Raw genomic sequence first — 21386 nt, forward strand, 5'->3', positions numbered from 1 at the left:
TGACGCGGAAGACCAGACATGTCTTGGCAAGTGTCTGATGTAATGCGTGAGTGTTTTGGCCCAGAAGATGGCCTCGAATCGGAAAACGTTCAACACGAAAGTTTTTCGTCTCGTCAAAACGGTCAACTTTGCTTTTGGACACATTTTCATCCAAGGTCATTTACTGCCTCAAAAACCTTGCCGGGGAAAGCTTGCCGCCGTGAACAGTAACCTTGCCGGGGGAGAGCTTGCCGCCGTGAACAGTAACCTGCCGGGGAAAGCTTGCCGCCGTGAACAGTAACCTTGCCGGGAAAGCTTGCCGCCGTGAACAGTAGAAACTGTCGAGGCCAATCCGACCAGATGCTGAAGATGGGCTCAATACTTATCTAGATGACTTCGGATGAAGAAGTGTTCAACACGGGAGTTTTTCGTAACGTCCAAACGGTCAACTTTGCTTTTGGAGTCATCATCATCCGACGTAGTATACGACCTGCAGAGACGCTGCAAGAGTCGGACGGTCCAGTCAGCTACATGAACGAGTCCGACTCGAAATTAGAGATGACCCCGTGGAGTATTCAAGATGGCCTTATTTGGAAAAGTGATCAACATACAGATTGTTGGCCTCGTCGAAGCACACATAATTGATATTTGAACCGTCTCCATCGGAAGTCATATGCAGATTCCACAACCCACGCAAGGAGCAAGACAGAAGATTGGACCAGATTCGGGCTGAATCCGAGTGGGACCAGAATTAGGATTCTAGGACGTGAATTGATGTAATTTTCTTGTAAGGAAAGCCTAGATAAATCCTTTGCTTGTACGGGAAGTCTAGCCGCCTCTTATATATGTTGGGGGTGACGGCCGATTGAACAACACACAATCGAACAAATCAATATACTACGCTTGCCGCCGTGAACAGTAACCTTGCCGGGGGAGAGCTTGCCGCCGTGAACAGTAACCTGCCGGGGAAAGCTTGCCGCCGTGAACAGTAACCTTGCCGGGGAGAGCTTGCCTCCGTGAACAGTAACCTTGCCGGGGGAGAGCTTGCCGCCGTGAACAGTAACCTGCCGGGGAAAGCTTGCCGCCGTGAACAGTAACCTTGCCGGGAAAGCTTGCCGCCGTGAACAGTAGAAACTGTCGAGGCCAATCCGACCAGATGCTGAAGATGGGCTCAATACTTATCTAGATGACTTCGGATGAAGAAGTGTTCAACACGGGAGTTTTTCGTAACGTCCAAACGGTCAACTTTGCTTTTGGAGTCATCATCATCCGACGTAGTATACGACCTGCAGAGACGCTGCAAGAGTCGGGACGGTCCAGTCAGCTACATGAACGAGTCCGACTCGAAATTAGAGATGACCCCGTGGAGTATTCAAGATGGCCTTATTTGGAAAAGTGATCAACATACAGATTGTTGGCCTCGTCGAAGCACACATAATTGATATTTGAACCGTCTCCATCGGAAGTCATATGCAGATTCCACAACCCACGCAAGGAGCAAGACAGAAGATTGGACCAGATTCGGGCTGAATCCGAGTGGGACCAGAATTAGGATTCTAGGACGTGAATTGATGTAATTTTCTTGTAAGGAAAGCCTAGATAAATCCTTTGCTTGTACGGGAAGTCTAGCCGCCTCTTATATATGTTGGGGGTGACGGCCGATTGAACAACACACAATCGAACAAATCAATATACTACTTTTTCATCTACGTTTTATCTCTCCACCGTTTTTCTATCTCGTTCTTCGCTGTTCTTCGTGTTTGAGAGCCGCAAATCCCGAGGCTCTAGGGGCGAGCGAATCGACCTAGGGCAGCCCATAGCCGCCGCACTCCCTGACGGGGTCCCTCCCGGGGGTGTGGGGTTTTCGGGTCTGCAAAAGCGCCCGTCGACTGTCTTGCGTATCGCGCTGTCGGTCGGGTCTCCTTCGACGTGAGCTGTGGTGCATCACCCCCGGCGTCGAGGGTACACGTGACGTGTTCGTGTGTCAACACACTTTTTTGGCGACTCCGCTGGGGACTCAAGATCAATCATCAGCATCCACCATGTCCGATCTTCCCAAGCCATCTGAGGTAGACGCCGATAACATCATTAAGCCCAGTCTTGATGAGATATCAGCCGATCATCGCCAAGTCTATGAGGAGTACAAGAAGGCGCGCGAGGAGAAGGACCTGCAGGAGTTCCTTGCAAAATTCAAGAAAGATCGCCAAGGCAACGTCACTCCGATTGAAGAAATCAAGTTCTCTCCTCTTCAAACTGAACAGGTTAAACCCTCTGTAAGTACTGCCTTTTCTCCTGAGCAGTGGGCTGAGATTGAAAGTCGTATTGCTGATGGTAACAATCTAGTCTATCAAACTTTCATAGAAAATACTAATGCTCAGAAGAATACATCTCAATCATCTAGTGGTAATGATGGTGTAGCTGCTAGTGTGCAAAACCCTAATCTGGCTTTACCTATTGCATCGGCGCCTCCTGTGCCGATGGCTTATTATCCTACCCATACAAATCAGATTGTGACTGCACCCATCAACCCTATCATAAGCATGCCAGGTTCGGTGGCAGCGTTGAACCAAACCCTACCTACACCTACAACCACTCGACCACTACCAAATTTTGGGTCGACATACATGCCACAATTCTTACCTACAGCTAGTAACCCTACTCCTCCTATGCCACTGCCACAAGCGTCATCATCCACTATGGATGATGGTCTAGCTAATCTTAGAGAGGAGATGGCTAAGATGCTTCGAGAGAATTTTGGAGTTGAGTTACCTCGGAATCAGATTTACCAAAAGCCATACCCCGAGTACTTTGATGCCATCCAGTGCCCTCCAGGATATAAAATTCCAGATTTTGTTAAATTTAATGGAGAAGGCACAAAAACCACATGGGAGCATGTTAGTCAATATTTAGCACAATTGGGTGAGGCAGGCTCATTGAACGAATTGAAAGTGCGTTTATTTCCTTTATCATTAACTGGTACCGCATTTTCATGGTTTTCTTCTTTACCCCATGGTTCCATTCGGGTTTGGTCGCAGCTAGAGCAGAAGTTTCATGATCACTTTTATAGCGGCGACAATGAACTCAAGTTGTCACATCTAACATCGGTTAAGCAGAAGCATGATGAATCGGTCTCCGATTACGTCAAGAGATTTAGAGAAACAAAAAACCGGTGTTTTAGTTTGGTGATAACCGAGAGAGACTTGGCAGACCTAGTGCTGAGTGGTTTGAGAACTCCCATCAGAGAAAAGCTAGAAGGCTATGAGTTCTTAAATATCAACCAAGTCTTACAAAGGGCTTTGGCTCAGGAAAGCCAAAGCAAAGACCTCAAAGAAGTGCATAGATACAAAGCCGATCGTCCAAAGATGAATATGATCGAATATGATAATGATCACTCGGACGATGAGGGTGATGTTTTTTCTACTGAATTTGTTTGGCCATCTAAGGCCAAACCATTTACTTGCAATGATCTGAAACCGATTCATAAGAATCGTGATGAAGAGATGAAGTTTACTTTTAACATTGCCAAGTGTGATAAAATATCTGATGCTTTGCTGCAAGCTAAAATTATTAGAATAACTCATACTTTGCCGCCGTTTGAAGAGCTGAAACGGCGCGCTTATTGCAAGTATCATAATTATTTTTCTCATGCTACTAACGATTGCAATGTTTTTCGATGACAGATACAATCGGCCATTAATGACGGACGATTAAACTTTTCTGAAATGCAAGTTGATAAATAGCCTTTTCCAATGAATACCATGGATTTGGAGGGGAAGAAGCTACTCATTTGACCGGAGGTAGCTGAATCTGCTAATAAAGCTAATGTCATTGTCGGTGAGCCCAGGAAAGACAAGAGGACAACAAGGTCTTGGGGAGACAGGTTGTGCTTGATAAGCAACCCGATGGCAAGGAAGTGATCAAAATCACCATCAAGAATCCTACACTCGGGGGGCAACCGCAAGTGCAAGAAAATACTCGTGTTAAATTTGTCAAGCCCAAGAGTCCAGAAGTTGGCAAGTGGAAGAAGAATAAAGCTAAAGTGCAGCACAAGCGGATCAAGCCAACTTTTGATATGTTGCTGTCCAAGTATGCTAACCAGTCGGCCGGTTCTAGTTTCAATCGACCGACTCATCTGAAACGACCAAGGTCACCATCAGCTGATATGTTCAGTCGGTATACAAAACCAAGTGGACCAAAGGCGCAGTTTTCAAAAGAGCAGAGGCAATCTGTGTGGGATCGACTTGATTACTCATATAATGGCCAACTCAACATCGGTGACTATCAGTCGGCTGGTCAAAATATGCGACCGAGTGGAAATTATTCGAGTGTAAGGATGCACCCAGGTGGAAGCTATCCGAGTGAAAAAATGTGGCCAAGTAGATTCCATCCGACTGGATTCCATCCGAGTGAATTCCATCCGAATGACATCCATCCGAGTGGATTCCATCAGAGTAAAAAGCTGCGCCCGAGTGGAAATTTCATGCATCTGGAAAGTCGAAAAGAATGGCGTGTTAAGTCACCAAGTGTTGCAGCAGTTGAGTCGGGAAAAAGCAAGGAGAAAACGGATGCCAACTCACTTATCTTGGGCACCAAAACATTTGCCATACAGCAGCCAATTGTGCATAGCAAACCGGCTGAGCCGATACTTTCTATTGCGCCAAAGCACTCAGCTAATGACCATGAAGCAAGCACCAGCCGAGTAAAAACGAGAGATCCTAAATACACTCAGCCAAAGTGGTGTCCTCCAGGGCTAACAAAGACACAGAAGAGGAAACTACAGAGGTTAAGGAGCCAAGAGATGGCAGAACAAGAGGCTGAGAAGCAAAGGGATAAGTTGTTCAATGACACTCGGCCTATGGTACCTACAAAACAAGTGTGGAGGCCCAAACAAATACGAGATACAGTGGCCTTTACGCCTATCACAGCAGCACCTACACTACCAAAAAAGGACGACGCAATCATTGCATCGTCTACATTACCTATTGCTTCCTCTTCACTCGGACAAATTTATGAATCGGTGGATGCACTTGAGGAGGAGGCTGATATGTTGGACTATGAGTCTACACCGGTTCATGAAGGTATGGATATCAATATGGTGTATTACTTGCCTGCTGAGTTTCGTGCTGTAGATGAGGAAGGGGAGGTGGCTCAGCTGGATTTTGGCCCTAAAAACGCGATATTCGAGAAGCCAAAAGAACCAGTAACGCATTTGAAACCATTATATCTCAGAGGTCATATCAATGGATCACCGCTCACTCGGATGCTTGTTGATGGTGGTGCTGTGGTAAACCTTATGCCCTATTCGGTCTTCAAGAAATTGGGTTTGCCTGATGAAGAATTGATCAAGACCAATATGGTGCTTAACGGGTTTGAAGGCAATGAGAAAACTGAAGCCAAAGGTGTGATGTATGTGGAGCTTACAGTTGGAAGCAAAACTTTGGCTACTGCATTCTTTGTCGCTGAGGTGCAAGGTAACTACAACGTCATACTAGGCCATGATTGGGTTCATGCAAACCAGTGCGTGCCATCCACTATGCACCAGTTTTTGATTCAGTGGGTTGATGATGAAGTGGAAGTCATTCATGCGGATAACTCGGCCTGTGTTGCTTTGGCCGATGCATCGGTGGATTGGCAACATCCCAATGCTACTTGCTTGACGGGACGTGACTTATCAAAGTTTGATTTTCTCAGCGCAACCAAGAATGGTTTTGTGCCCGTCTCTTTAAAGCCGACTGAATGCAATCGGCTCCAAGGTATGATATGTTTAAATGGATTCTAGCTCTGAGTGGTTACAAAAACGTCTTGTGAAATATCGGTCCAGCGAGAACGATATGTATGAGTCCATAGAGGAGTTAGATGACATGGATAAACTTGGACAAGGTTTTACGTCGGCCGATCCATTAGAAGAGGTAGATATTGGAGATGGTTCAGGCACTCGACCGACATTTATAAACAAAAACTTGAAAGCCGATTGTAAAGCTAAGTTAATCGAGCTATTGAAAGAATATGTTTGTTGCTTTGCATGGGAATATCATGAGATGCCAGGGTTAAGCCGAGAGCTAGTGGAGCATCGGTTGCCTATAAAGGCCGGTTTTAGACCTTATAAACAGTCAGCCAGAAAATTTAATCCGAAAACATATGACCGGATCAAGGAAGAGATCGGTCGACTGCTTGAAGCTAATTTCATTCGACCTTGCAGGTACGCCGAGTGGATTTCTAACATTGTCCCAGTAGAGAAGAAAGGATCCGGCAAGTTGAGGGTGTGCATTGATTTCAGAGATTTGAATAGGGCTACACCCAAAGATGAGTATCCTATGCCAATAGCCGATATGCTTATTAATGATGCTTCTGGGCATAAGGTTATTAGCTTTCTAGATGGTAATGCCGGATACAATCAAATTTTTATGGCCGAAGATGACATGTACAAGACTGCTTTTCGATGCCCTGGTTTCGTTGGTTTATTCGAGTGGACAGTGATGACATTCGGATTAAAAAATGCTGGAGCCACATATCAAAGGGCTATGAATTTGATTTTCCATGATTTACTCGGTATCATACTTGAAGTTTATATTGATGATATTGTTGTCAAATCGGATGCTTTTGAATCTCACTTGGCCGATTTGCGTTTAGCTTTTGAAAGAATGAAAAAGTATGGACTGAAGATGAATCCTTTGAAGTGTGCTTTTGGCGTGTCAGCTGGCAAGTTTTTGGGTTTCATTATTCATGAAGATGGCATAGATATTGATCCCAAAAAGATAGAGGCTATACAGAAAGTGGAGGCTCCAACATGCAAGAGAGATATGCAAAAGTTCCTTGGCAAGGTCAACTATTTGAGAAGGTTCATAGCTAATCTGTCAGGGAAAGTTGATGCATTTACTCCTATCCTTCGGTTAAAGGATGATGCTGATTTCACTTGGGGGGCAAAACATCAAGAAGCATTTGATATGATCAAGAATTATTTGTGCACTCCTCCGGTGATGAGAGCACCCAAGCATAGGGAACCCTTCAGACTTTACATTGCAGCAGAGCGAGAAGTTATTGGTGCTGTTCTAACTCAAGAGACCGAAGGAAAAGAGCATGCCATCACTTATTTGAGCCACCGCTTATTGGACGCAGAGACAAGGTATACATTTATTAAGAAATTATGTCTATGCTTATATTATGCTTGCACAAAACTGAGACATTATTTAGTGCCGAGTGCTTGTGTAGTAGCTTGTCAAACCGATGTCATTAAATACATGTTGCATAGGCCAATTCTTAGTGGTAGAATTGGCAAGTGGGCTTATGCTTTGATTGAATATGATTTGGCTTATGAATCTCTAAAGTCCATGAAAGGCCAAATTGTTGCTAATTTCATTGTTGAACATCGGATTAATGACAAGCATGATGTTGATATGAACCTTATTTCATTAGTACCATGGATATTATACTTTGATGGGTCAGTTTGTAGCAATGGCCAAGGTGTTGGTATTGTTTATATATCTCCTCATGGTGCTGTTTTTGAAGCCTCATGCCGCTTAGAATATTTTTGCACAAACAATCAAGCCGAATATGAAGCATTGTTATTCGGCCTAGAGATGTTACTTGCTATAGGTGTTACACATATTGAGGCTTATGGTGATTCGTTACTAGTGGTACAACAAATATCCAAAGTCTTTCAGTGTTTGGACGAATCACTTAATGTTTATCTTGATAAATGTCTAGATATAATCTCTACTTTGGATTGTTTTAGCATTGCACATATATCTAGACATGACAACTGGAAAGCAAATGAGTTGGCACAACAAGCATCTGGATACCATGTTGATCATGGCATGTTTCATATTTCTCAAAATCCGATGTCTTGTCTTACCAGTATAGAAGAGGCCGAACCAGAACCCACTGATTCGGTCATTAACAAAAAATCTAGTGCAGGTGACAATTCCGACTGGAGGAAGCCCATTGTTGCTTACTTGCGTAATCCGAGTGAAAGGGTGGACAGGGCTGTTCGGCGTATGGCTTTTAAATATACTATGAGGGATGATGATCTTTATCGCCGAACAGTTGATGATGTTCTTTTAAAGTGCTTGGATGAGGACCAAGCAAGAGTTGCTATGGGAGAGGTACATGAAGGCATTTGTGGTACTCACCAGTCGGCTCCCAAGATGAAATGGTTATTACGACGTGCTGGGTTTTATTGGCCGACCATGATTAACGATTGCTTCAGATATTATAAAGGGTGCGAAGCTTGTCAAAAATTTGGTGATATTCAATTGGCTCCCGCTGCTATGTTGAATCCTATTATCAAGCCGTGGCCTTTCAGAGGATGGGGTTTAGACTTTATTGGGAAAATCCATCCGTCTTCTTCAAAGGGGCATCGGTTCGTATTGGTGGCAACTGATTATTTCACTAAGTGGTCTGAAGCAGTACCTCTCAAGAACATGACGCATACGGAGGTAATTAAATTCATAACCGAGCACATTATTCATAGATTCGGTATTCCTCAAACGTTAACTACAGATCAAGGTTCATCTTTTATGTCACACCAAGTCAGAGAGTTTGCCGAATCTTATAACATAAAGTTGCTCAATTCCTCCCCATATTATGCCCAAGCTAATGGACAAGCTGAGTCTAGCAATAAAATTTTAATCAAGCTCATCAAGAAGAAGATTGAGGATAATCCAAGGAGATGGCATGACTTGTTGTCTGAGGCATTATGGGCACATAGAATCTCAAGGCATGGTGCTACGAAAGTGACTCCATATGAGCTAGTATATGGTCAGGAGGCTGTTTTACCAGTGGAAGTAAATTTGAATGCTTTGAGAATAGCCAAACAAAATGATTTATCGGCAATAGACTTCTATAACTTGATGATGGACAACATTGATGAGGTTGCTGATAAACGTTTGGCTGCTTTGAATGCCATAGAGAGAGATAAGTTGAGGGTGGCAAGGGCTTACAATAAGAAAGTCAAGTTGAAGAATTTTCAAGTTGGTGATCTCGTCTGGAAAGTGATTCTACTGATTGGTTCAAGAGATAGAAAATTCGGGAAGTGGTCTCCAAGTTGGGAAGTTCCTTTTAGGATTACAAGAGTTGTTCCCGGAAATTCATATTTGGTGGAATCAATACAGGGGGCATTGTTACCTCGAGCTCTCAATGGCAAATATTTGAAGAAGTACCACCCGAGTGCGTGGCAGGAAGCCTAAGTAGGCAACGGCCGATATACGATTATCGCCCTTAGCACAAACATGGCCGATAAATAATTATCGCCCTAAGAAAAATAAATGGCCGATGGAGTGTTGGCATCGTCCTTAGAACGAACACCATGCATATTATTTTTCGGCGTGCAAGCTTTGCCGAAAAACAGGGGGGCATGTGTTGACACCTGATTTTGGCACAATGTAGAATGCAATGAAGATGGCCTCAAATGACAAAATATTTTAAATGATAAATTTCACATTGCCGAGTGGAACAACTTTGATGTTTGGACCATAATCATTCGGCATCATATCAGAGACCAAAACTACACTCAAGATTGTCATGTTTAGGTGTTCTGAGTGCTTTTTGGTCAAGTACGCCTCCAGGACAATCTCGGATGAAGGAATGCTCTACATGAATTGTCTTCGTCTCGTCGAATCGGTTGATTTTGATATAAAAATCATCTCAATCCGAGTTCGTATGCAAAAGTTAGAGCTATCTGGATGCAGCCCTGTCAAGAGGCGAAATATGACGCGGAAGACCAGACATGTCTTGGCAAGTGTCTGATGTAATGCGTGAGTGTTTTGGCCCAGAAGATGGCCTCGAATCAGAAAACGTTCAACATGAAAGTTTTTCGTCTCGTCAAAACGGTCAACTTTGATTTTGGACACATTTTCATCCGAGGTCGTTTACTGCCTCAAAAACCTTGCCGGGGAAAGCTTGCCGCCGTGAACAGTAACCTTGCCGGGGGAGAGCTTGCCGCCGTGAACAGTAACCTGCCGGGGAAAGCTTGCCGCCGTGAACAGTAACCTTGCCGGGGAGAGCTTGTCGCCGTGAACAGTAACCTTGCCGGGGGAGAGCTTGCCGCCGTGAACAGTAACCTGCCGGGGAAAGCTTGCCGCCGTGAACAGTAACCTTGCCGGGAAAGAGCTTGCCGCCGTGAACAGTAACCTGCCGGGGAAAGCTTGCCGCCGTGAACAGTAACCTTGCCGGGAAAGCTTGCTGCGGTGAACAGTAGAAACTGTCGAGGCCAATCCGACCAGATGCTGAAGATGGGCTCAATACTTATCTAGATGACTTCGGATGAAGAAGTGTTCAACACGGGAGTTGTTCGTAACGTCCAAACGGTCAACTTTGCTTTTGGAGTCATCATCATCCGACGTAGTATACGACCTGCAGAGACGCTGCAAGAGTCGGACGGTCCAGTCAGCTACATGAACGAGTCCGACTCGAAATTAGAGATGACCCCGTGGAGTATTCAAGATGGCCTTATTTGGAAAAGTGATCAACATACGGATTGTTGGCCTCGTCGAAGCACACATAATTGATATTTGAACCGTCTCCATTGGAAGTCATATGCAGATTCCACAACCCACGCAAGGAGCAAGACAGAAGATTGGACCAGATTTGGGCTGAATCCGAGTGGGACCAGAATTAGGATTCTAGGACGTGAATTGATGTAATTTTCTTGTAAGGAAAGCCTAGATAAATCCTTTGCTTGTACGGGAAGTCCAGCCGCCTCTTATATATGTTGGCGGTGACGGCCGATTGAACAACACACAATCGAACAAATCAATATACTACTTTTTCATCTACATTTTATCTCTCCACCGTTTTTCTATCTCGTTCTTCGCTGTTCTTCGTGTTTGAGAGCCGCGAATCCCGAGGCTCTAGGGGCGAGCGAATCGACCTAGGGCAGCCCATAGCCGCCGCACTCCCTGACGGGGTCCCTCCCGGGGGTGTGGGGTTTTCGGGTCTGCAAAAGCGCCCGTCGACTGTCTTGCGTATTGCGCTGTCGGTCGGGTCTCCTTCGACGTGAGCTGCGGTGCATCACCCCCAGCGTCGAGGGTACACGTGACGTGTTCATGTGTCAACAACATCATTCTCCTAATGATGTGATCCCGTTCATCAAATGACAACACATGTCTATGGTTAGGAAACTCAACCATCTTTGATTAATGAGCTAGTCTAGTAGAGGCTTACTAGGGACACAATGTTTTGTCTATGTATCCACACATTTATCAAGTTTCTGGTTAATACAATTCTAGCATGGATAATAAACATTTATCATGATATAAATAAATATAAAATAACAACTTTATTATTGCCTCTAGGGCATATTTCCTTCACCAGCTTCCTTGACAATGCATCAAGATGCGGGCGCTCCGCTGGCGCGGTGTGCCCAATGTAGGTGTATGCCGGTGCTACTTCTTGAGTTTGCGTTGGTGTTTCCTTTGAAGAGGAAAGAGTGATGCATCAACGTAGAGATAAGTATTTCCCTCAATTAAGAACCAAGGTATCAATCCAGTAGGAGGAACACACAAGTCACCAATGATTGCACCTACACAAACAAACAAATAGTTGCACCCAATGCAATAAAGGGGTTGTCAATCCCTTCACGGTTATTTACAAGGATGAGATCCGATAGTGACAGATGTAAAAGATAAGTAAAAGTGCAAAATAAGATAAAGGTAAATAAACCACAGCAAGATATTTTTGGATTTTTGGTTTTATAGGTCTGAAAATAATATGATAAAAGATAGACTCGGGGGCCATAGTTTTCACTAGAGGCTTGTCTCTTGAAAGAAATCATACAGTGGGTGAACAAGTTACTATTGAGCAATTGAAAAGCGAATAATTATGAAGAAATCCAAGGCAATGATGATGTATATAGGCATCATGTCCATGAGAAGTAGATCGACTCGTGCCTGCATCTACTACTATTACTCCACACATTGACCACTATCCATCATGCATCTAGTGTATTAAGTTAAGAAGAACTGAGTAATGCCTTAAGCAAGATGACATGATGTAGAGGGATAGATCCAATCAATATGAATAAACCCCATCTTTTTATCCTTAGTGACAACAATACAAATACCTGTCATGTCCCCTTCTGTCATGGGGAATAAGCACCGCAAGATTGAACCCACTACAAAGAACCTCTCCCATTGCAAGAAAAATCAATCTATTTGGCCAAACAAATCAATAGAAATACAAAGCTATCTTAATAATGTATAAAAGAGTTCAAATAAGACTCAGCTAATATTCATAGATAATCTGATCATAAACCCACAATTCACCGGATCTCAACAAACACACCGCAAAAGAAGATTACATCGAATAGATCTCCAAGAACATCGAGGAGAACATTGTACTGAAGATCAAAGAGAGAGAAGAAGCCATCTAGCTACTAGCTATAGACCCATAGGTCTGTGGTAAACTACTCACACATCATCGGAAGGGCAGCAATGTTGATGTAGAGGCCCTCCGTTATCGAATCCCCCTCCGGCGGAGTACCGGAAAAGGCCCCAAGATGAGATCTTACGAGGATAGAAACTTGCGGTGGCGGAAAAGTATTTTTTGTGTGTCCTCTAGTCTATGGGGAATATTTAGGTATTTATAGAAGAAAAATTAGGGCTAGAGGTTCCATAGGGGGCCCACAAGCTTGGGGGCCGCCCCCTCCCTAGGGCGCGCCCTCCGAGCTTGTGGCCACCTCGTGGCTCTTCTGGCCTCCTCCCGAAGCTTCCAGCGTGTCTTGTGGTCCAAGAAAAATCGTCAAAAATTTTCGTTCCTTTGGTATTGATTTTCTGTAAACACAAAAATAAAGAAAAAAAACAGTAACTGGCACTGGACACTAGGTTAATAGGTTAGTCCCAAAAAATAATATAAAATAGCATAATAATGCATATAAAACATACAAGATTGATAATATAATAGCACGGAATAAAAAAAATATAAACACATTGAAGACTTATCAGCCGGCATCCGCCTCCACTGGTTGTGTTCGTCGCACGCTCATGTGCCGCTGCTGCAGAAGTGGAGTATCCCCGTGTTTATCCGGTGGCAGCGTAATCACACCGGCACAACATGTTGCACTGTATGACTCAGCGACGATTGCCACGGCAATGCTGCCGTGTTCTATCTCCTTACTTTGCCGTTGTGATTCCATCCACTGGGAGGTACATGCACATTTATTTCTGTTAGAGATACGGCAGGCAATTTAACTGAACAAAGAATGAAAACCAAGCAGGAGAAACAATATTTTAACGTGGAAACCCCTCCAACACGAAGGGGAAAAACTACGGGTGCCAGCCAGTCAAACTTCACTATATCGGGGGAGGTTACAAATGCCGGGGATTTACAACTGATCAACTTATCCCGTGCGGTGGCTTACAAGAGGTATATATATAACACATGTGACCTAGATCAATACTGATCCGTACGCTCCGCTTCGATTACAAGAGAAAGGCTAACTTCAGACTCGATATGCTCCACTTTGGCCCAAGCCTACCGGCGATGAGCCTCGCTCCGCTCGCTCTTCCGAAGCTAGCCTTTCTCTTTATATATGAATTTGGAGCATAACATAGCAATTTCATCCCCAGTTTTGCATGCGTATGCGATTTGCTTATTTGATGAACTTTGGTCCTGCAGTAGTTTAATCAGCTTATCTTAGAGATGTACTAGGCTAATCAATTGCTAAATAATTTATAATTAATTAGGACAATTACCTGATGGGAGACAATCAGACAGGGAGAACGATTGCTTGAAGAGACTTAGGTAGTATGCTCTCACAAGGAAATGCAAAAGTAATTTCGCAAGAGAAGTGGTGATGGCGAGGCTCTACCACGACAACCTTGTTCGCCTCCTTGCGTACTGCAAGGAAAGCAACAAGTGGATACTCATCTATGGCTACATGTTGAACAACAAAATGGATCTCTATGTATTTGCTATGTATACTTGTATATTTTTTCTTGCCTATGATCAGAATTTTGATCACAATAGACAATCAGGTTCTCTTCTTCAATTGTTGGTTATTGTTTTTATGTGGTCCAATACATAAGTGCAACTCATAGCTGCAAGGGTTAGAATTTAGAGAAAATGTACATCAAGTTCCAGATAATAGAACTGCAAATTTGGACAATACCTTTAGAGGAAATTTGTATGCTGGACATGCTTGAACATGTCAAAGCTCATGCATGAGTAATTATATCCTTAGGTTATTCCTATTATATGCAAACTGAGCTTCAAAATTTTGTAAATTAGCATTTTAAATAGTTCAGAGCTACTACTTTATTGTTAGTATTTAGGTGGATGGTCTCTGTTTTAGATACAAGTAATGCACTTCATCAAGTTCTATTTATCCATGTCCTAGGTGCCAATAGCTATATATTTTCATCGCAAGCACCCAAGTACTGCAGCTCTATTGTTGTTCATGGTTGGCCTATGCCCTACAGAGAGAGGAATTAGTATTTGCCTCTGTCAGACTGTAGTTGTCTCATATGCCTCTTGTGTTAGTTTCATCATTGATTAGATGCATAACCAAATTATCATTGCCAAATTTTGTGGTTGCAGTATTTGTCCCTTTCTCACAAAATGTTAATTCTATGTTAGTTATATCTTATGTTTTTCAAGGATGCGTCAAAGGTTGACGCATCAGAAGCATAGATAGAAGGGCTATGGGCAGAGGATTCTTTACAACCCGGCCACGGCTTAGAAAGCCAAGAGGATCCACATGCGGATCACTCGCCACTATCCAACCTATCTACCGTACCTGGGAGAGAACCTAGCTCCCGAAATAAACCCGCAACCCTCCAATCTTGGCCCTCTAGCTTGATCCTCCTAAGAACGACTTCCGCCGATGGGGAAGCACCATTGAAAACAATGTCGTTCTTGTGCTTCCGTATCATCCATGCAACGAGTGTCACCATGGTCCATGTCTCCTTCCTTAACTGCTTCTACGGGCTAAGAGAAGTCCACCATTGCACCAAGTTCGTATCAACCATGGGCATCCAGGTAGGTTTGCCCCAAGCGTTGGTGATGCTGGTACACACTTGCGGAGCTAGCACACAACCCAACAACAAGTGGTCGATCGTTTCCTGAGCTTGATGGTAGAAGGGGCATGCCGAGGGGTGTGGAAGCTATCTTCTTTGCAATCTATCTGCCGTCCAACATCTGTTCCTCGCCGCCAGCCAGACAAAGAACTTGCAAGAGTTCGGCGCCCTCGATCTCCATATCTGAGCGGCGCCATCGGACTCGATCATGCCTGCGAAATAGGCCCTGTAAGCAGATTTAATTTGCTGAGAATTGTCCCGTACTCTCCCAAGCCCAATGGATCCTCTCTTCCGTGCCTTGCGTGAGAACCACGTCTTGCGTCCTGTCAACCAGCGCAATGAACTCAAGAAAAGCTTGCGCGGTCATATCTGGAGAGATATCGTGCCACCAGCCCTTTGTCATGGCTTGCTTGACCGTTTTCAGTCGATCCGGCCTCCTCACTAAGGCGTAGAGGTTGGGCATCAAGTCATCGAGCCTTCCATCCCACAACCACCAATTTGTCCAAAATCACGCGGATTCTCTGCCGAGCGTGCACCCATTAGGTGCCTTGTAGATACCCAACGAATCGTGGGAAACTTGCATGTTGAACTCGGCCCAGGGCCTGTGGGGGTCAGTTCTCTCGAGCCAAGGCCATCGGGCGCGAAGGGCGGCATTCAACAGCCGTAGGTTGGGCACCCCAAGGCTCCCGAACTCCTTCAGCATGCACACCCGATCCCATGCCACTAGGCAATGCCCACCTTGCACATCGCGACACCCCTTCCATAGAAATCTATGACATATTGATATGTCTCCATCGTATCTACTTTTCCAAACACTTTAGCCCTTGTTTTGGACTCTAACTTGCATGATTTGAATGGAACTAACCCGGACTGACGCTGTTTTCAGCAGAATTGCCATGGTGTTATTTTCGTGCAGAAATAAAAGTTCTCGGAATGACCTGAAAATCAACGGAGAATTATTTTGGAATATATAAAAAATACTGGAAGGAAGATCCATGTCAGGGGGCGTGCCCTACCCCCTGGGCGCGCCCTCCTGCCTCGTGGGCCCCCTGACGCTCCACCGACCTCAACCTTGACTGCATATATTCACTTTCGGGGAGAAAAAACCCAAAGAGAAGGATTCATCGTGTTTTACGATACAGAGCCGCCGCCAAGCCCTAATCGCTCTCGGGAGGGCTGATCTGGAGTCCGTTCGGGGCTCCGGAGAGGGGAACCCGTCGCCATCGTCATCATCAACCATCCTCCATCACCAATTTCATCATGCTCACCGCCGTGCCTGAGTAATTCCATCGTAGGCTTGCTGGACAGTGATGGGTTGGATGAGATTTATCATGTAATTGAGTTAGTTTTGTTAGGGTTTGATCCCTAGTATCCACTATGTTCCGAGATTGATGTTGCTATGACTTTGCTATGCTTAACGCTTGTCACTACGACCGAGTGCCATGATTTCAGATCTGAACCTATTATGTTTTCATCAATATATGAGAGTTCTTGATCCTATCTTGCAAGTCTATAGTCACCTACTATGTGTTATGATCCGGCAACCCCGAAGTGACAATAGCCGGGACCACTCCCGGTGATGACCGTAGTTTGAGGAGTTCATGTATTCACTATGTGTTAGTGCTTTGGTCCGGTACTCTATTAAAAGGAGGCCTTAATATCCCTTAGTTTCCAATAGGACCCCGCTGCCACGGGAGGGTAGGACAAAATATGTCATGCAAGTTCTTTTCCATAAGCACGTATGACTATATTCGGAATACATGCCTACATTACATTGATGAATAGGAGCTAGTTCTGTGTCGCCCTATGTTATGACTATTACATGATGAACCGCATCCGGCATAATTCTCTATCACCGATCCATTTCCTACGAGCTTTCCATATATTGTTCTTTGCTTATTTACTTTTTCGTTGCTATTGTTATCATCACTATAAAACACCAAAAATATTACTTTTGCTACTGTTACCACCACTATCATATTACTTTGCTACTAAACAGTTTGCTGCAGATATTAAGTTTCCAGGTGTGGTTGAATTGACTACTCAGCTGCTAATACTTGACAATATTCTTTGGCTCCCCTTGTGTCTAATCAATAAATTTGGGTTGAATACTCTACCCTCGAAAACTGTTGCGATCCCCTATACTTGTGGGTTATCAAGACTATTTTCTGGCGCCGTTGCCGGGGAGCATAGCTCTATTCTTTGAGTCACCTGGGAATTATATCTGCTTATCATTATGAAGAACTTGAAAGATCCAAGAACCAAGATTTATCCCTCAACTACGAGGGAAGGTAAGGAACTGCCATCTAGCTCTGCACTTGATTCACCTTCTGTTTTGAGTAAGCTTGTGACACCTAAACCTGCTTCTGCTATTAATTCTGATATGTCGCATGTTATTGATGATGCCACTTCTGGTATGCATGATACTTATGATGAAACTACTTCTATGCTTGATACTACTATGCCACTTGGTGAATTTCTTGATGAACAACTTGCTAGGGCTAGAGAGAATGAAATTATTGAAATTGATAATATTGATGAAAGTGGTGATGAAGATTCTCCCCTAGATATGAATTACCTGTTGTGCCTGAGGGCTATGTTATGGATGAAGAAACTGCTAGATATTTTCTTTCTTGCAATGATAGGAGTGATCTTAAGAAATTATTATCTAAGCTAAAACAAAAAACGCTGAATGCTAGAATGAAATATGATCCTGCTTATGCTACTTCAGCTATATTTGTTACTGATAAGGATTATGATTTCTCTATTGATCCTGAGATAAATACTTTAGTTGAATCTGATCCTTTCTATGGCTATGAATCTGAAACTATTGTGTCACATCTTACTAAAGTAAATGATATACCCACCCTGTTCACTAATGATGAGAAAACTCTCTACTATTATATCCTTAAGATATTTCCGTTCTCATTAAAGGGTGATGCTAAGATATGGTTTAATTCTCTTGATCCTGGTTGTGTCCGTAGTCCCCAGGATATGATTTATTACTTCTCTGCTAGATATTTCCCCGCTCATAAGAAACAAGCTCCTTTAAGGGAAATATATAATTTTGTGAAAATTAAAGAAGAGAGTTTCCCACAATCTTGGGGGAGAAGCACTTAATGCTTTGCCTGATCATCCTCTTAAGAAAAATGAAATACTTGATATCTTTTATAATGGACTAACCGGTGCTTCCAGAGACCACCTGGATAGTTGTGCTGGTTGTGTTTTCATGGAAAGAACACCAGATGAAGCTGAAATTCTATTAAATAATATGTTGACTAATGAAAATAATTGGACACTTCCCGATCCAATCCCTGATCCAATTCCTAAACCAACTCCGAAGAAAAGGGGTATTCTATTTCTCAGTCCTGAAGATATGCAAGAGGCAAAGAAATCTATGAGAGAAAAAGGTATTAAAGCTGAAGATGTTAAGAATTTACCTCCTATTGAAGAAATACATGGTCTTAATTTGCTGCCTGTTGAAGAAGTACATGGTCTTGATAACCCAACACAGGTAGTAAAGGTAAATTCTGTCTATAGATATGATAAAGCTGAAATCCCTCCTACCAAGTTTGCTAGCCAATGCTTAGATGAGTTTAATAACTTTATGGTTAAGCAAGAAGATTTTAATGCTTATGTTGGTAGACAATTGAAACATAATGCTTATATGATTGAACACTTGAGTGATTATATGGCTAATGTTAAAGGTGAACTAAAACTTATTAGTAAACATGCTTCTATGGTTACCACTCAAGTAGAACAAGTACTTAAAGCTCAGAATGATTTGCTCAATGAATTAAATAGTAAGAAAAATGATAATGCTGTTAGAGTTATGACTAGAGGTGGTAAAATAACTCAGGAACCTTTGTATCATGAGGTCCATCCTAAGAGAATTGAGCAAGATTCTCAGAGAACTAATATCGATGCACCTAGTCCTTCTAAAAGGAAGAAAAAGAAAACTGATAGGACTTTGCATGCTTCTAGTGAACCTGTTGATGACACACCTGAGAATCCCAATGATATTTCTATTTCTGATGCTGAAACACAATCTGGTAATGAACATGAACCTAGTAATAATGTTAATGATGATGTTCATGTTGATGCTCAACCTAGTAATGACAATGAAGTAGAGATTGAACCTGTTGTTGATCTTGATAACCCACAATCAAAGAATCAACGTTATGATAAGAGACTTTGTTGCTAGGAAGCACGGTAAAGAAAGAGAACCATGGGTTCAGAAACCCATGCCTTTTCCTCCTAAACCATCCAAGAAAAAGGATGATGAGGATTTTGAGCGCTTTGCTGAAATGATTAGACCTATCTTCTTGCGTATGCGTTTGACTGATATGCTTAAAATGAATCCTTATGCTAAGTACATGGAAGATATTGTTACTAATAAAAGAAAGATACCGGAAGCTGAAATTTCCACCATGCTTGCTAATTATACTTTTAAGGGTGGAATACCTAAGAAACTAGGAGATCTCGGAGTACCAACTATACCATGCTCCATTAAAAGAAACTATGTTAAAAATGCTTTATGTGATCTTGGAGCTGGTGTTAGTGTTATGCCTCTCTCTTCATATCGTAAACTTGATTTGAATAAGTTGACACCTACTGAAATATCTTTGCAAATGGCTGATAAACAACTGCTATACCTGTCGGTATTTGTGAGGATGTGCCTGTTGTGGTTGCAAACGTTACCATTTTAATGGACTTTGCTATTCTTAATATTCCCGAGGACGATAGTATGTATATTATTTTTCGAAGACCCTTTTTGAATACTGTAGGGGATGTTATTAATTGCATCAAAGGCAATGTCACTTTTCATGTTAATGGTAATGAGCATACGGTACACTTTCCGAGGAAACAACCTCAAGTCCACAGTATCAATTCTATTTGAAAATTCCAACTATTATTATTGGAGGTTTTGAATTTCCTCTTCCTACTGTCAAGAAGAAATATGATATTCTTATTGTTGGGGATATGCATATCCCCGTTGAGGTAACCTAGTGTTATTCGAAATTTCTCCGGTTTCATGTTATTCGAAATGAGTTTGTTAACAAGACCTGATCAACCTTGTTAGCGGATTCCTTTTGATGAGCATGAGATGGATGAATTTAGAAAACACAATTCTCCGTACCCTCTTTTTACTTTCTGTTATTTATATTAAATAAAGCAAAAATAGTAATTTCTGTCTGTTTTCTGAATTATCCATGCAATAAAAAATACCTCAAAAATAAAAGTTCTCCAAATGCCCTGAAATTTAAATATGATTTTTTCTAGAATATTTGAGAATATCTGGCACTGAGAACACAGCAGGGGGAGCAAGCACCTGGCCATGAGGGTGGAGGGCGCGCCCCCTGCCTCATGGGCCCACGGTAGCTCCCCTCCACTTATTCCAGCTACCCCACACTCCTTATTCCTCCCACAAAAATCACCAACCAGCTCAAACCCGAGTCCAAGCTCATTTTGCTGGCATTTTCGATCTCCTTGCTCAAAGCTCCATTCAAAAAACTGCTTTGGGGGATTGTTCCTTGGTATGTGACTCCTCCAATGGTCCAATTAGTTTTTGTTCTAGTGCTTTATTCATTGCATATTTTTGCTGCTTAGGTGACCCTGTTCTTGATCTTGCATGTCAAATTTATATGATCAAAAGTAGTTTTGATGCATGATATTGCCTCTAGGCACTTGTAGGAGTAGTTGCTATCAATTTTATTGAGTTTGGTTCACTTTTATTTTGAAGTTACTAAAAATTTCAAAAAATTTCAGAAAAAGATGAAGAGATTTTTGAGGGGCTCATCGAGCCGAAGCTCGAAGGAGGTTTGGCCATGTGAATGGCCTTGTGATGATTTCTTGAGAGCAGCCGGGATTTATGATTATTTCTATGAATTGGCTGAGAATGCAGGCCTCACCACCTTCCTCCACGACCAACGTGAACAGTATCTCTTACTCACCAATATCTTTGTGCAAAACTCTCATTTCCATGCTAGGAGCTCACCACCTACGGTGGAATTTTATTTATGTGATGAGCATAAGGAGATGTCACTTCGTGATTTTTGTCAGGTTTGTTTGATCCCTTTCGAGGGCAGCGTAGAGGAACCACATCGTGACGATGTAGATGGGTTTATTGATACCATTGCTGTAGGGGAAACAAGGAAGGTTTCCGACACACGAATTACTAGCATACACTTTCCTGTTCTACGTTACTTTGCTATATTTGCTAGTAGATGCTTAATTGGGCGCGGAAACTGTGGAAACCTGAGTGCCCCTGATATTGTTATTTTGTGCCCTGCCTTATTTCATGATGACACATTCAGTGTGGGCGCTATTGTTGCAAAGTGGTTAAATCTTAACCGTACTAAGCGCCCTGTCCTTGGAGGCATCTTCACCTCGCGC

This window comes from Triticum urartu, chromosome 7, assembly GCF_003073215.2.
Source record: "Triticum urartu cultivar G1812 chromosome 7, Tu2.1, whole genome shotgun sequence".
NCBI lineage: Eukaryota > Viridiplantae > Streptophyta > Magnoliopsida > Poales > Poaceae > Triticum > Triticum urartu.